This window comes from Mustela nivalis (assembly GCF_964662115.1).
Source record: "Mustela nivalis genome assembly, contig: HAP1_SCAFFOLD_701, whole genome shotgun sequence".
NCBI lineage: Eukaryota > Metazoa > Chordata > Mammalia > Carnivora > Mustelidae > Mustela > Mustela nivalis.
In genome coordinates, this window is record NW_028135962.1 from 175,913 (window position 1) to 191,665 (window position 15,753).

At 54.9% G+C, this 15,753-nt stretch overlaps 1 long non-coding RNA gene across 1 annotated transcript in view; it reads left to right on the top strand.

Annotated features, from left to right (window-relative positions):
• The window catches only part of LOC309857432, a 296,182-nt gene that overhangs the window by 72,913 nt on the left and 207,516 nt on the right, over positions 1 to 15,753 (top strand). Inside the window, exon 4 of the long non-coding RNA XR_014307711.1 lies at positions 12,046 to 12,626. This is a non-coding gene — a long non-coding RNA (uncharacterized lncRNA). The remainder of the gene's footprint in view (positions 1 to 12,045; positions 12,627 to 15,753) is intronic.

Sequence of the window (15,753 nt, forward strand, 5' to 3'; positions counted from 1 at the left end):
GGAAAGTAGACAACCATTGTCCTTCAGAAAGAGGCCCCCGGTCAGTCCTAGCACCTTACACCCACCCGTTCTGAGGCTGCGCGTAGGCCAGGACCCCGGAGTGGGCCGCCAAGCCACACACACAATGAGACTGGGGTTAGGGCAAGCCCTGGGGTCCAGAGGAAGGAAGACTGGGGGATGGTGAAAGGGCTCCCGGTCAGCACCCTGCAGCACAACACTCTGTGGTGACTGAAGGGAGCGGCAGACGCCTCAGGCAGGCAGGATCTGCTGGGCTCCTGAAGTGTGGCTGATGTGCAGGGTCCTGACTTCACTGTCCCCGACAGGCAAGGTCTGAGGGAGAGGCTGCAGCCCATGCACACAGAGCGCATGCAGCTTCACCTTCAGGATGCGCTGGTGCTTCCCCAGTCTTGGGCCACCCGTCTGGGTGCAGACTCCCTTCCCTCAGCACTGAGATGGGCGCAGACTCCCTTCCCTCAGCACTGAGATGGGCAAGAGATGCCAGTTCTTAGGGGCGGCTGTGAGGCTGTGGGGAAGGGAGGTCTCCGAAGGACTCAGAGCTCAGGGCTCAGTCCGGGGACTCTCTGCTCCCTGTCCTCAGGACTCTGGTCCCTCCTCCACAATCCTCAGGCTCACCCACCTCCAGGTAGTCCTCCATTGCTGTATCAAGCACCACCAGGTCGGAGAGGAAAGTGCCAAGGTATGGGACGACACCCTGTGTCATGAGGGGTAGGTTTGGGATGAGTCCCTGCTGTCTGGTGCCCACAGGGGCCCTCCCCGAAAAGACTTCAGCGTCCTGGCCCACCCCACTTTCCCACATGGAAAAGGGCCTAGGACCCTTAGTTGCTTCCCCTGGATTCGCTTTCCCCTCACCCTCCCAGAACATCAGACTCCTCCTAATCCCCTCCAGGGCCTGCTTTTTGAAATTCAAAAAACCCCCTGGCTATGGAGCCCCGGGCCCCTCCCCAGCCCCAAATCCATTCTCTACCCAGCCTGCTAGACTCCTTCCTCCTGGTCCCCAGGAAAGAAGACATTGAGCAACTGTGGCGGCAGGCAGGAGGTGGAGCTGGAGTGGCAGGTCCCACCTGTCCTGATCTGGACGCTTCTAGCCCTCAGGGAGGAGCCCCTCTCCCCTGGCCTTGGAGGCCCTGTCCCTCAGGCACACTCACCTTCTTGGGCAGCCCCTTCCGCGCTCTCTGCAGCTGCCTCACCAGGCTGGCCAGTTTGTTCGAGGGCCGCTTCTAGAGGGCCAAGGACAAGATCCTTGAGAGCAGAATAGCCTCAGTCCCCTTGCGCCCACCGTCTTGGACTGCAGACCCTAGACGTCCGACCTACGTCTGCTGATACTGACGCTCCATTCCCCTGAAGCATGCCACGAGTCCTTCTAGAACAATCTCAGCTCCCCCATTCAGTCCATGGGGGACCTGGAGCTTGGAGCCTGGCCTCCCTGAGCCTGTTTTCCCATGGGCAGAAGGGGGAACTCCACCTACCTCCTGCGGTCTCCTGAGCACTCAGGATCCTCTTAGGATCATCATTTTTGTGGCCCACAACCCATCCCCACCCCATCTGTGAGCAGGGGCCTGTCCTCTGGGCTGTCCGCGTTCATGTGGGCCCCCATGTGGACCTTCTCGATGGATGGACACAGAGAGACCTGAAATCTAGCCTAGGGAGTCTGGATGGGCAGCACCCGCTTGTCCCAGCCCCAGGGGGAATCTTCAGCCCAGGCTGTCAGCACATTCCTGCCAAAGGCTTCTGCTCCCCGAGGAATGCTTCAGGCCATTCCCTACTTCATCCACACAGGATCACGCCTCCTCCCACCCCTCTCCTGTCCTTGGAGCCCTGCACCTCCCGTGCTACCTTGATGAGTAGTTCCCTGCCCTGGGGGTTGCCTTCTGTGCAGAGCTGTTGGAATGTTCGGAAGCTCTTCCTGAAGAGAGGGAAAGAAGTTAGGCTCAGGGGAGTCCTAACGTGGCAGGGTAGAGTGCGAGTCCCTTTTCTTGGAGCAGCCCCGCATGTCCACGGGGCTGGCTGAGGGTTTGCTCTGGGCTGCTCTGAGCACTGGGGTCTTCGTAGGACATGGGAGGGCGTTCTCCTGGGCGTCCCCCTGGGCGTCCCTTCCCAGCTTAATTGAACAGCTCGGTTTGGGTGGGGTTCTGGCTGAACCATGGGCAGAGACTTCAGTGGCTGCCAAGTCACCACGTGGAAATATGGAATTCAGCTGAGGCCAGGGTGGGGCATGGAGGACATTGGATTTCTCAAGCAGGAGGCCTGGTGGCCTGTTCCCCAGGAAGGCTGAGAGGAGCAGCCCCGGGCCCAGGTCCTTTGGTCAGGGTTTGCTGCCTCCCAGGAGGTCCAAGCTGACTGAGGGGGGCAAAGGACAGGCCTGTGGGAGATCCCGCCTCCATCCTGGCCCCTCCTGCAGAGAAGCCTCCTCACCTGGAGACGTTGTCCCATGTCCTCTGCAGGCGGTGGATGGAGGCACTCTGCAGAGCCGCCAGGATGGCACGCAGGGAGGAGTAGTTCCCTAGGATCTGACAGGCCTGGGGGAGGGAGGAGAAGGAGCTGTCAGTGGGAGAGCAGGAGCCCCAGATGCTCGAGAGCTTTAGTGCCCCCCTCGGTTTAGGGCTCCCCCACGGGTGAAGCTGATGTCCAGGGAGCTGCAGAAGGGCACAGGTCAGCCCTAAAGAGGAACACTGCTGGCGAGAGGGAGGATTTTCCCTCACTGCAAAGGAGGCGTCACGTGGGAACTGAGCGTCCCAACGTTGGGCCATGCCCCCGGGAGGAAGAGCCTAGGGACCACAGGCCTTAGAGCAGGGCCTTCAGCCCTGAGAAGGGAGCGAGACAGAAGAGCAGTTCCCGAGGCTCAGGCGAGCCTCAGGGAGCTGGGCCTCCCACAGCATACCTTGGCCACCCGGATCCAGTGGCCCACCACCACGGCCCTGTCCCGGGCTGTCATGCTTGGGTCGCCAAGGCACGTGGTGACGATGCAGCTGGCCACAGCATTGAAGTGGGCGATGGTGGCCCGGACTGTGGGTGCCAGGTGCTCGTTGCCAGGCCTGTTCCTCCGGGACCAGACGGAGCCCAGGCACTGATGGGGCACCACCTTCTTGAACAGCTCCTAGGGGACAGGGGGAGGTGTGTTGAGCCCCACACATGTTCGCCCATGCAAGACTCATGTCCTCGGGAGGGGTCCCAGGTCAGAGCTGGAGCTCAGGAGGCTGCGAATGTGGCCGGAGCCTGCTTAGAGAGCCTGCATTTCATGCCCCTCTTCTTCTCCGAGGGAAGCCAGTGCGGGACGCCCCAGGAGCCAAGAGAGGCAAGGGAAGGGAGGGAGGCGTGTGCACCCTGATCATTCCATGTCCAGGGGGCCGCACCAGGTGGTGCTCCCAAGGGGGCATCTCCTCCTCCAAATGCTCATCCCTGCGGTCCCTGTCTCCTTACAGGTGCCCATTGTCACCTGGTGGCTGAAAGCATGGCTTTCCGTGTCTAGCCTGTCCTTCAGGACGCATCAGATGCCTAAGCCAGGTTGATGGTGCTCAGGCTCCCAGGCAGATGGGTGGGCGACCCATGGACGGGATTGCACACAGGGAGCTGCCCTCCTCCCCGCGGGGGACCAGAGCCTTCCCATTTACGGGCTCTCGCTTCTGAGTCATTGCATCTGCGTGGTACCTCTGCCTCAGTCCTTCTCAGTGCCTGTCTCCACAGTCCGCAGCTGGACAGTGAAAGCTCAGGTCTAAAAACCCTGATGGGTTTCCCCGGTCGGTTAGGGCTGCAGCTGAGATCTGGCCCTATATCCTAGGAGTCCACATCAGGGAAAAGCCGGTATAGGGCAGCGGAGAGCAGAAGAAAAGCCGGCCCTGCCCTCCTACCCTGGGGGCCCAGCTGCTCACCGCATCCATGTAGGTGAGCTGCTCTGCCACCAGCTTGGGAGGGAAGTCCAGGAGGTCAGGCTCCTTCTCTTTGAGCCGCTTCTTGGGTTGGCAGGATGCCTCTGCGGCTGGAGTGGGCTCAGTGGCACCTGCGACAGCTGGCGTGCAAACTCCCAGGCAAGCCGATGGCCCAGCCGTCTGTGCCTCAGGACCCGGCGACCATCCGTAACCTAGGAGCCCCTGTTCCAGTTCTGGAGCAGCCGGTGGAGGGGAGGCTGGCTCGGACCCTGAAGGTGATGGCTGATGCAGAGCCAGGGTTGCCTCTCGCTCCATGGGAGGCTCTTTGGCCGGCTCAGCTGCTGGAACGCGTCGCATAGCGGACACGGGGGTGGGAGTAAGGGGAACGATTCAGCCACATCACTGACACTCCATGTGCCTTTCCCTGAACAGGACGGATCCCATGGCCTTTCAAGGAATACCCAGCCCATGAGCCCCATCCCAGATGGCCTTCCCAGCTTGCAATGCCCCTTACCCTCCGCCTCAGCCTCTGTGAGCTGCAGAAGTTCCCGCTGCCTCAGCGGAACGGGGGCATGGGTGTTTAGGTCCCGGTCATGCCACGTGACGTGCACATAGGCCCCCTTGACCTCCACATGGGCAGTGTGCAGGGACTGCCCGATATCCTGCCGTGTCTGCTCAGGCCAGGTTCCCAAGATGGGACACAGAGTGCTGGGGAAAGTCAAATGTGGGGCAGAGTCAGAGACCTGGCCTTCCCTTCCTTTTCCACGCTACTCCCACAGCACCATCCTTTCGGTGTGGGCCCCACAGAATGGCGCCAGCCCACTTGCAACCCCTCTGGAGCTGTCCTTGCTGTCTTGGCTGACCACGTGGGATGAGGGAGGGACCTCCCATAGGTCTGTCCTTTGGCCCCTCAGTCATGCATCCTCCCTGCAGACCAGTGTCTGGGCTTTGGTTGGAGGCCGACGGGTGAGTGGTCCGGTCCCCACCCTTTCTGTCCTTGGCCCCACTTGTGGTGGTCAGCGGAGGTGGATATGGATAGGGGCAGGCGGAGCAAGAATGGACCATCCAAGGGATGGCTGTTGTAGGCACCAACTCAGCCCACAATGGGCTCTGCTTCCCAGAGTGCTTGGCATCCCGTCCACACCTCTCTCGGACTCTTTGGCCTCTTCAGAGGAAGCTGCCCCACTAAGCTCTCCCATGGAAATCGAGAGTCCTGGGAGATCCATGGTTCTGAACATCCCTCGCCAGCAACATCCCCTGTCGCCTCCCACCCTGCTCTGTGGAGGCAGCAGGACCTCCTCTGGCACCCAAAGACCTATCCTGTTCTTCCTTGATCGTAGAGTGCATCCTCATGGTCCCAAGAGAGGTGGATCCATTCATCCCTAGAGTAGGTCACAGAGATGCCCCATCTGATGAACGCTAGACATGCGTGCTTAGGATGTGGAGAGTGCCTATGTGACCCTGGGACGAGAATGGAGACCCAGACATTGTCTCTACGTTACCCATTCACTGCTCTTGGTGACTAGAGAGAGCCTGCATTCCTAGGTGCTTAAGAGCCATGATTGAATGAAATCATCCCAAACAGGACTTTGCAAATCCTGAGTGGCCCTTGGGCTGCTCTGCCTGCTCCCAGTGTCCCCTCGACCTGGGCACATCAAGGACCACAGTCAGGACCAGCTAGATGGCATCTCAGAGGTCCTTTGCCAATAGGAAAGCTGCCAGCTTTCCGTTTCCTTTCTCTAGACCCAGAAGGACCACAGGCCTGTGAGGGTTGAGCCTGAACGCGTCTTCCCTGGAGAGGGAAATGTTCAGCGCGAAGACGCCCAGCATGTCCAGCAGCCCTTTCTGAAGAGCCGGGCCCCAGAGAGGCGCGTGCCATGTTTCCTCCCATGACTCCCTGCAGTCGCCCTACGAGGTTCATCCTCTTAGCACCTCCACTTTTCCGGACAGGAGAGGGAAAGTCAGAGAGGTGCAGTGACATTCCCAAGTCCTACAACTAGTAGACGGAAGGCTCCCCCTTGTGCTGGCTATGAGGTGGGCACTCACCGAGGGAACTGGTGATCCCGGACCTGCCGGGCTGACGGGAACATCTGATAGATGGAGAACATGGTGGTGACGATTGAGAGGCTTCTATCCGGGAAGGATAGCAGCAGGGAATGTCTCCATCTCTGCACTGTGCTTTGTTTGAGCTCCAGCATCGTGCAGGCCTCGTCCGGGGACAGGGATGATGCCTTTTCCAGCAGGCAGACAAGGGGGCGGGGTGGGGAGCAACATAGTCAGCTTCAACGCCGTGAAGCCCCAGGAAGAGCAGGGTCTGGAGCTCAGACTGCATCCTCCCATCCCTTTGGGAACTTGGGCAAGACGACGAGGGACTTGTGTGCCCACCCAGAAAAAAGGTTCTTGGCTGAAAACCTAAAACCAACCTCCAAAGGACCCATCTAGGCTTAAATGTACTGGTGACTTCAACATGTGTGGTTCGCTGGACAGCAATAGCCTGTCTGTCTCTTCCTAGCCCGTATGAAGATCTGTATGTGTATGCCATGGAGTCATGAGGAAGGAGCCCTACTGTTGAGAGGAGAAAAGAGAGGTTGAGCATCTCCAAGCCTGCTCAAGGTCATCCGCGTTGGGTCTGAGATCTGTCCAAAGCATGGGCTACATGGCATTTCGCCTATGCTGATGCGGTTTGGCCTGTTGCTGTCAGGGGCAGAAAGGTTCAGGGGGAAACCACCTTCCTTGGCAGGCCCCAGGGCAGCCAGTTGTGTCTAGTCTGGGCTGTGGGCTGGCCCCGGTCATCTCTGGGTCCTGAGACTGGCCATGAACCTGGGCCCGTTCTCACCCCAGACCAGGACTGGATGTTGTTGGTGGCCTGAGGTCCCTGCTGCTTGTCAAGGGAGATGGAGTAGCTGAAGCCTTGCAGCAGCTCATGCCAGAGCCAGCTACCTGGGCCAGGAGGCATCGGAGGCCTTCCACCCAATCTTTGGGTCTACGGTCTGGCAGATGGAGTGACCCAAATCATCTGTGAGGACCCTTGAGGTGCCCTTTCCTTGCAGCATTGCTGGAATGGCAAGCAGTTTGAGTCACGTCAAGTTCCAGCAGCAATGCTAGACCGAGTCACTGTAGCAGACCACGTCCTTTAGAAAGGGGGACTGTGAGGACCTAGAGGGAAAGAGCCTGTGAGCTGGTGGACCTCCTAGGATTCGATGTGTTCTGAGAGTTGATACATTCCAGAAAGACCTGTAGAATGGCTTGATCCCACCGGCCCTTTTGTAGGTTCAATCACCCTATCTGGTATGAGGATTTAGAAGGGCGTGGGCCAGTTCTCCAGAACCCAGCTGGGTTCTCCACTTGTTAGCTGGCATGAGTAGGGAAAATCGTAAAACCCGTGGGAAAAGGCCAAGATACTCATGGCTTTGTGAAAAGCAACACAAGGCCAGAGGAAAGAAATCAAAACAACTTCCCCCCATGCCACGGAAAGCATTCACTCTATTCTCTACCAGTCCCACGTAGGTGAAGAGTGTCTTCCTCCCTTACTTACCCATAGGTGTGGCATATGTGCGGAGGTGTGGGTTACTCTGGGGTGGGGCCGGTGGAATAGTCAAGTGGAAACACTCTGGGAAGGCCCCAGGTTTGTCCCCATCGTTGCATGGGGGCCCTGGGTGTGGAGGAGCTTCTTCCTATTCTCACCTCAGAGCAGCACTGATCCTGGGTGGCCTGGGACACCTGACCCTTGTCCAGCGAGTTGGAGTCGTTGAAGTCCCCAGCCAGCTCATTCACAGTCTCTGGGGTGCAGCTCTGAAAAGGCAGTGCCCCATAGACACAGGGCCAAGAGCCATTAGCAGCCTCCCGGAACATTGCCACCAGGGGACACCCCCACTAGACATCGTGTTCTCCAGTTCAGGCTAAGAGGGATGGCTGAAAAGACATTGAGCAAGGACGTAGCCAGAGGACACTCTAAGGCTCATGACTACCATGAGCCTTATCATTGTGTCACCCTCCCCTTTTCATCCAGCCTGCTATGACCTGGGGTATGAACATGACAGATGGGTCCAGCCTCCAACACCAGGCAGCTTGCTTCTGCCCAGGAAGGGCATATCCCTCATCCCCTGTCCCCACTTCTACAAACACACACACACACACACACACACACAAACAGGGAGAGAGAGAGAGAGAGAGAGAGAGAGAGAGAGATGCGCTCCCACACAGTAAGGGACAGTGGTGTGTGCCCGCTGAGGTGGGACCACAGTTGTTGCCCACTCTCCAGTGGGCTGCCCCGAGCTGCCTTGTGTTACCTGTTGGTGTCTCCGGCCCCATGACCAGAAGCTTCGGAAAAGAGGGCTGAAGCACTGTCTGCAACTGCAGTCATGTCTCTGGCTCTGGGCTCCTGTGGGCCCAGCACCCCTGGAAGTAGGAAGACAACAACTGAACATGGTGTTCTGTCGAAGGTCTCCACTCAAGTGTGCTGGAGAGCAGGTTGCCCTTTGAAAGTGGGTGCCTGGTTGCCAGAGTTCTAAGTTCAGTTGGGGCCTATCATGAAGAATATGAGGTCACGCTTTCAGGATTCTAATACCTGGGGCCCTTCCTAAAGTCACCCCCTCTCTGCAGCCCCTTCACTTGGCTCTTGACCTCTCTTCCCCGGGACTGTACACAATGAGCCAAAAGTGCCAGAGGCACCATGCTCTGGAATTGGCACTCAGGTCCTCCCTTTCAGGAGACAGAGCTGAAGTCAGACGTTTGTTCTCTGTCCTTTCCCACTCCTGTGTCCTCAGTCATTGTGTGTCTCCCCTAGTGCCCACATTCCCAACCTGCATAGTGGGGACCAGGGAGAATCTAGTTCCTTGGGACATCTTAGGGTGTATGTAGACCGTATTTGTGGTATGTGTGCGACGGTGTCACGGGAAATCAGAGGCACACATAGAAGGCCAGATGAATTGCAGGAAGGGGTGGGACGTGGCCTGGAGGAACGCTGCGAGGAGGCCTGGGTCCCGGCTTTGTGTCGTTTTGGAACCGTCCCTTTCCCTCTTGCCGTCATTATAATGGGGCACCATGATGGGGTGGAAATGCACGAAGATGCAGACTTTGTCATCCTCGGTAGTGAAACGGTTCAGTTGTTTCCCACATAGCTTTAGAAGGAGACCTCTTTCCCTCGTTCTGGTATATGAGGGGAGCAGCCTTCACAGTGGCTCCCAGGGATCCTGACCTGTGGTGGAGGCATCACTCTGCAAGCTCTGGGTGGTTAGCGAGTGGCTTCTGAGCCACGCGATGTACTTACTCAACGTGATGAAATAGCATGCCTCGTGTTTCTCTAGATGTCAGGCAAGGAGTTTCGCACTTCCTAGTTTCTTTGCTCATGGTCCACTTCTCCCTTGTTCCCCTTTTCTTCTCGGAATCTGAAGCGAAAAACATGCCCAGATGGTTGGCGCTGCCATCTATCGAGGCTCACAGTGCCAGGATCGGAGGCAGTGGCAAGGCCAACATGCGCCCAGAAACTCAGATTCTGAGTTGAATGGCTCCCCGAATGATGGGTGCTAAGTTGGGGAAAATCCTCTGCTAGTCCAGCCTCAGTTACAACCACGGGCTCACAAGTATGGTGATGTGGAGGAAGCATGCGGAATTGTGCCTCCATTCCTCTTCTGCAACAACTGTGGGGCATTCAGTCCATGCATTTGAAGATGCAGGGTATTGGGGCAATGCCGTTGCAGAGGGACAAGAGATCGCTACCTGTCTCCCAGGCCTGAGGCCCTGTCCCTGCCTTCCTCACCACCCTCTGCTCTGCTCCCAGTTGCTCTCCAGCCACACTGGATGCCTCTTTCATGTCCTCTGGCCAACCCAGCTTCTGGTAGTGAGGCTCTAAGGCAGAGGTGCCTTCCCTCTTCATGACACAGGGCAGCCAGACTTGTGTGGGACTAGCTCCCTTGTTTTTATTCTGTCCTCAGCGCTGTCCCCCTCAGTGAGGCCTTTCGGGCCTTTCTCTCCAATGACTCTGCAGCCCTCTTTCAGAGTATTCTTCGTTTGTCTCACGGAACGCTTGCTCTTTTCTTTCGCATGGCACTGTTTGGTGCGTTGGTCCATCTCTAGACTGTGGGACCCTCCATACTGTGTTGCACAGTGACTTGTGCCAGTGTGCATTCCCACGGATGGTGTCCAAGGGTTCCCTGTTCTCCCTGTCCTCACCGGCATTTGTTAGCTCCTATGCTCCCAACCAACAATCTACCGTAGGATCCCAGAGTTCCACGCCTGGGAACATACTCCTAGACAGCCAAGGAATATGGCCAAGAACTCCCTGCGCCCACCCCCATGGTCAGGAATCCTTGTGAACACCGCTTATTCTGGTCATCCTTTTAGGGCCTAGGAACATGAAGTCATTGTGTTGTGTAGCTGAGACGTGCACAGTGCTCGATGTCAGTTCTTTCAATCCAACTGGGGCCGAAAATATTTTACTATTCATAATGAGCCTCGGGAAAGTTGACTTGGTAAAGGAATGACACGTAAGCAAAACTGGAAACAGCAGAAGCTAAAGTCAGTAGATGACGACAGGCATAGGAACACCCAAGCCCTTGCATCAACAATGGGTTCTGAGTGGGGGGAAAAAATCAGGGAAGGAAAAATCAAGCAGACGAAGGAGAATGTTCAGTTTGGGTTCTGTTTGAAAACATGATCAAGGAATAACAGGTCTCAAGAAATTAACTCTGAAAAATACCTTCTCACATAAAGTTGTCCCGGGTGGGGCAATTCTGTCTTTCAACCTCGAAGTAGGCACAGAAGGACATTTTGTTGGCTCCATGTTGTCTCAAGGAAAATGGCAGAAGTCGAATGGCTGAGAGAGGACCTACCTGGAAAGGGTATAAAGGGCCAGATGAAATGGTCCTGTGTTCATTTCTCCATCTTTGCAGCTTTTCAGTGCAATTTATTTTTAGGTCGTGAAGTCCATGAAGTTCACGGAGTACATTCTAAATGTCTTAAAAAGCATTAATGTCTTTGTCCCAAGCTCCCTGGAACCCACCTTCCCATCTCCTTGGCATCTTGTCCATCTAAAGCTCTTTAGCATGCGTCAGACTCTTCCCGCGAGCGCCTCCTTCCAGCCCTTGGCAAACACCATTCTACTTTCTGTCCTTCGGAGTCCACTCTAGGTAGGTCCTAAGAGTGGAGTCCAAGTTGGTTATCTTCATGCATACTCCTCTCACTTAGCACACCCTCCTCAACGTTCGCCCACGGGGTGGCGCATGTCAATGTTTTTGTCCTCTTTAGCGAATGAATACTATCCCAACGTCTGTATATACAACATCTGTTCCTCCCTGGACAGATACTTGGATTGCGTTCATGGGTTAGCTTTTAGGAACCATGCTGCCATGAGAAGGTGTGCTCAGATAAGTCTCCAGGACCATACTATCCTGTTCATGAATGTGGGTACCTAGCACAGAAGGGCAAGTACTAAAACACATGGTAGTGCGAAAGTTGATTTTTTAAAAACGGTTTATTTATTCATTTGTCAGCGTGAGAAAGAGGCATGCAGAAGCAGGAGAAGTGGCAGGCAGAGCAGGCAGGGGAGAAGCAGGCTCCCGGCTGAGCAAGAAGCCCGATGTGGGACTCCATCCCAGGATCCTGAGACCTCAACAGACTGAGCCACCCAGGTGTCCCACTCAAGTTGATTTTTGTGAAGAGCTGTCATACTGATTTCACAAGCATGCCCTTAAACATTCCTACCACACCCAATCAGCAAGGTTCCTAATTCTCTTTATCTTTGCCATGGCTTGGTCTTTTCCTTTCTCCCGAGTGTTTTGTTTTGTTTTGTTTTGCTTTGTTGTGTTTTGTTTTGTTTTTCTTTTTCCATGGGGAGCCAACCTCATGGATTCATAAAGGTATCTCATTGCTTGCAATTTCCTTCCTTGCGTATAGCTTTGAGGTTATGTCTCTTGCCCATGTGTACATTCACACATCACATTTGACTTGTTTTTCTCTTGTTGTTGATGTTGTTGAGTTCCTGGGATCTCTAGATATTGTGGATATTGAGAACCTGCCAGATCCATGGTTTGCAAACATGCTTTCCCGACTTCTGGACTGTGCTTTCCCTTGGTTGATAACGTCATTCAAGTCACAAAGATTTTAAGTATCCTGAATGTCCAGGGTGTGAGTTTCCTTTTCTTTTCCATCCTGTGCCTTGCAGGTCGTATCCATGAAATCATTGCACAATCCTGTTTTGTGAAGGTGAGGAAGATGGATGCTGCGGCGCTCGGAATTCAGAGAGGAAACAGGATCGCTGGTGGAGGCAGGCAGCAGCAGGAACTGGAGACGCACAGGCCTAATGCTGGGGTCCTGACCAGATGCGATGGCGCGATGATAGGAATAGGTACCTTGGGCGAGCAGGAGCCGTGTACTGGAAATGGTACCCTGCCCATTTGGGGCACCACTGTGTGTGGTGATGGCAGCAGTGAGACATAGGACTGGACATGTCCCCAAGCTCAGCCCTTCTTCAAAGGGAGCCTTTTATTGCCACCTGCTCCAGTCCTGTTTGAAGGGTTTCTTAATCCGACGAGGGACATAGATTTATTCCACGACAAAGGGTGATGATAGTGGTGTGGTGACACCTGTCTCCGAGGAACTTCTCATCCCTCTATCATGAGCCACTGTGACAGGTGAGCCACTGTCTGGAGTCAGCCGCCAAGAAGGGGTTCGAATGCCTCAAGGACACTGGGAACAACCTCCAAGAGGGACCAGTCTGTCATTGCCATGCTGAGCTGAATTCAGGTAAGACCTTTGTACCCTTGTTGTGTGTTCCCAGTTCATGGTCACGTAGTTCTGCAGGTTCTTCTATGGGAGAGAGGGCAGGGCCGTGTCTGAAGGGGAGCTGGAGAGCTCTGGCACGTCCACGACTGAGATGGAGACTTTGCCCCTAGTCATCCCTCAAGTGAACAAAGGGATGGATGTCATGCAGCATCCACCTTCCAGCCAGTACTATTCATGCCACCTTTCTGGAAAACTTGTAGTGAGGCCCTTGGAAAGGTTGGGGGGGGGGCGCACCTGTAGTCACTCCTGTGGCACATAGGGATATTACCTGCTTGGGGTGAGTCACCTTGAAGAAAAAAAGGGTTTGCCCCCTGTCAAGAGTGCTCCGAAATGACTAGAAGGGCATGAGGACTGCAACTGGTGAAAGCCTGTTTGAAAAACTTCTTTAGGGCTGAAAGGGGTAGAATGTCCTGAGCATTGCCTTTTCGTGAATAGGCTATGTCATTTCCTTGCTTGAGGGAAGAAAAGAAATCATCCCGTATTTTCCACTTTGAAAATCAAGGAAACACAGAACCTTGGATTGTATTTTGTTGTTGTTGTGGAAAGTCAGTAAGCCACCGTACAGTTCCTCATCAGCTTCCGAGGTAGTGCCCAGCTGTTCATCAGTTGCGTTTCACCCCCAGTGCTCATCCCATCGCATGCCCTCCTTTATGCTCCTGCCCGAATTGTCCCATACCCGCACCCACCTCCCCTCCAGCAACCCTCTGCTTGTTTCTTTGCTTTTTTTTTTAATTTAATTTTTCTTTATTTTCAGGATAACAGTATTCATTATTTTTGCACCACCCCCAGTGCTCCGTGCAATCCGTGCCCTCTATAATACCCACCACCTGGTACCCCGACCTCCCACGCCCCCGCCCCTTCAAAACCCTCAGATTGTTTTCCAGAGTCTATAGTCTCTCAAGGTTCACCTCCCCTTCCAGTTTTCCCTAACTCCCTTCTCCTCTCTAACTCCCCATGTGCTCCCTGCTATTTGTTAGGCTCCTCTGCTTGTTTCTTAGAGAAGAGCCTCGCATCGTTTTTCTCCCTCTCTGGTGGCTTCCCATTCAGTTTTCCCTCCCTTCCCCTGTGATTATCAAATGGCTTCATGCATAGGTGGAACTTAAGACCCAGGGCAGGGGATCCCAGTGGGCTTTCTTTCAGTGAGGTTATTGTGTACCTTTCCATGTTTGGCCGCATTTCGCTTTTCCTGGGAACTGACCCATTCCAGTGATATGTGTCCATTGTGTGTGGGGGGACGGGGGCTCTTCATTCTTGCTCAGGGAGTTGGGATCCTGATGCTGGTGTCAGGAGAACCTCCTCTGTGTTCCTGTTCCACTGGTGCCCTTTGGGGCCTCCCTTTCCTTCTCTGGAAGACGATGAGAGATCCAGTTGTGCAATGTTTTCCAGAAGGCCCTTTAGCTCAGTCTTCCAGGGGCTAGAAATAGCCAGCTTTGGTTTAGTCCACCAAACACGGGGTAGCAATATTCCCTTCAACTACTCCATGAGGACACACAACCAAGGAGAATGGAAATACCAGAGGAGCGTAGCTCCAAGGGGACGTCGGTGAAATGCTTTTACGACAGCCAATATCCTAGGAAGGTGTGTGTTTTCTGTGATCACAGAGGTGGGCACTGGCCTTTCCATATCAACAGATGTCACTTTTGTCTTTGGGCTCTTTCACTGATCTTTAAGGTGCATTCACGTACAGCCTGAGGAGACCTGATTGGGAAACTCTCAGAGCGTAATCTCATTTTGGTCTCCTAATACCCACCTTTCAAAGACAATTTTGAAAATACAGTCTAATGGACGTACAGTATTTTCGTCGTTTCAGTTGAAGAGTAGGGATTCAGGAATTCTGTATGTGACTCGGTGCTCAGCACAGTAAGTGTCTTCTTAATCCCCACCCCCTCTTCCACCCATCCGCCCACCTGGTTCCCAACAGTATGTTCCCTATATTTGAGCCGGTGTTTTTGATTGCCTCTGTTTCCTGATTCCCTTTATTCTTTTCTGTTTCTGAAAAGTCACACATGAATCAAAGCCCATGTTAACAAAACACCCACGGTTCGGTCCACAGTGGCTCCCAGGGTTCCCCATCCCTGCTCTGTACCTGCCTGTCTCTCCTCTGAGCGGTTGCTGAAAGGTTTCTGACCAAGGGAACATAGGGCAAGAGATGGTCTTTGACAGCTTCAAGCTTTCATGACCAAACCCGTTGTCACTTCCCTGGGACTCTCTTGTGTTCCATCGCTTTCTGCCCAGTATCCCGGAACTTCGCAAGCCAGCACTGGTGTTTCGAATGGCCTTGCACAGAGGCCACAGTGGAAGCAGCGTAGGAGTGCCCAGGCTACTAGGGAGAAAGGGACTCAAGCTCAGGATTTCGCTTCCACTGAACAAACTGTCTTTCCTGCCATCCTGCCTCCCTATACTCTGGAGGAGAAGAGGAGGAGAGGCCTGTGGGGGTGGACCAAGCCCTGCCTGGCTGTTGATCTTCCTGACAATCAAACACCTCTTTGTGGCTGCCAGACGGTTGCGCATCGATCTCTTCCTGGTGGTGAAAGAGAGGACGTTTTGTCCACTGGTCCGCTGGCAAGTTGTCTCTCCGTGTGCTCCGGGGACAGGTGGCCGGGGCATTAGCTGCGAGCATGCCGGAAGTGCAGAGTGTCAGGTCCCTCCCAGGGGTACTCAGTCGGAATCTGCCCTTTGCCGAGAAACCCTGGGCATCAGAGCCTGAGAGGGTCGTCCCCCCAAAAGCACTGTGGAATGTTCCACAGAGGGAGCGCTAATGGGCCACCTTGATCCACCAGTGGGGAAGGGGTGGTTGTTTCCTGGGCCCTTTGGGCCATTTCTCTCTGCCGAGAACCCCCTGAAGGGTTGATTCCCCAGTGGCCCTGGTGGGGATGGTCCTGGGAGAAAGGAAAGAACACCCCCCAGGCTGGGACTTAGAGTCGAGATGGAAGCTAAGCCTGCACCCAACAGCAGGAGCTCCAACTCGCCCAGGCTGAGCGACTGCTCAGGAGCTCTGTGTTGTGCTTTGGCTAGGTCCTTATGTGTCAGCTGATGGTATTGGGGATTTTTCTTGTGGTGCTGGATCCTGTCTTCTTAGATTCCCTGG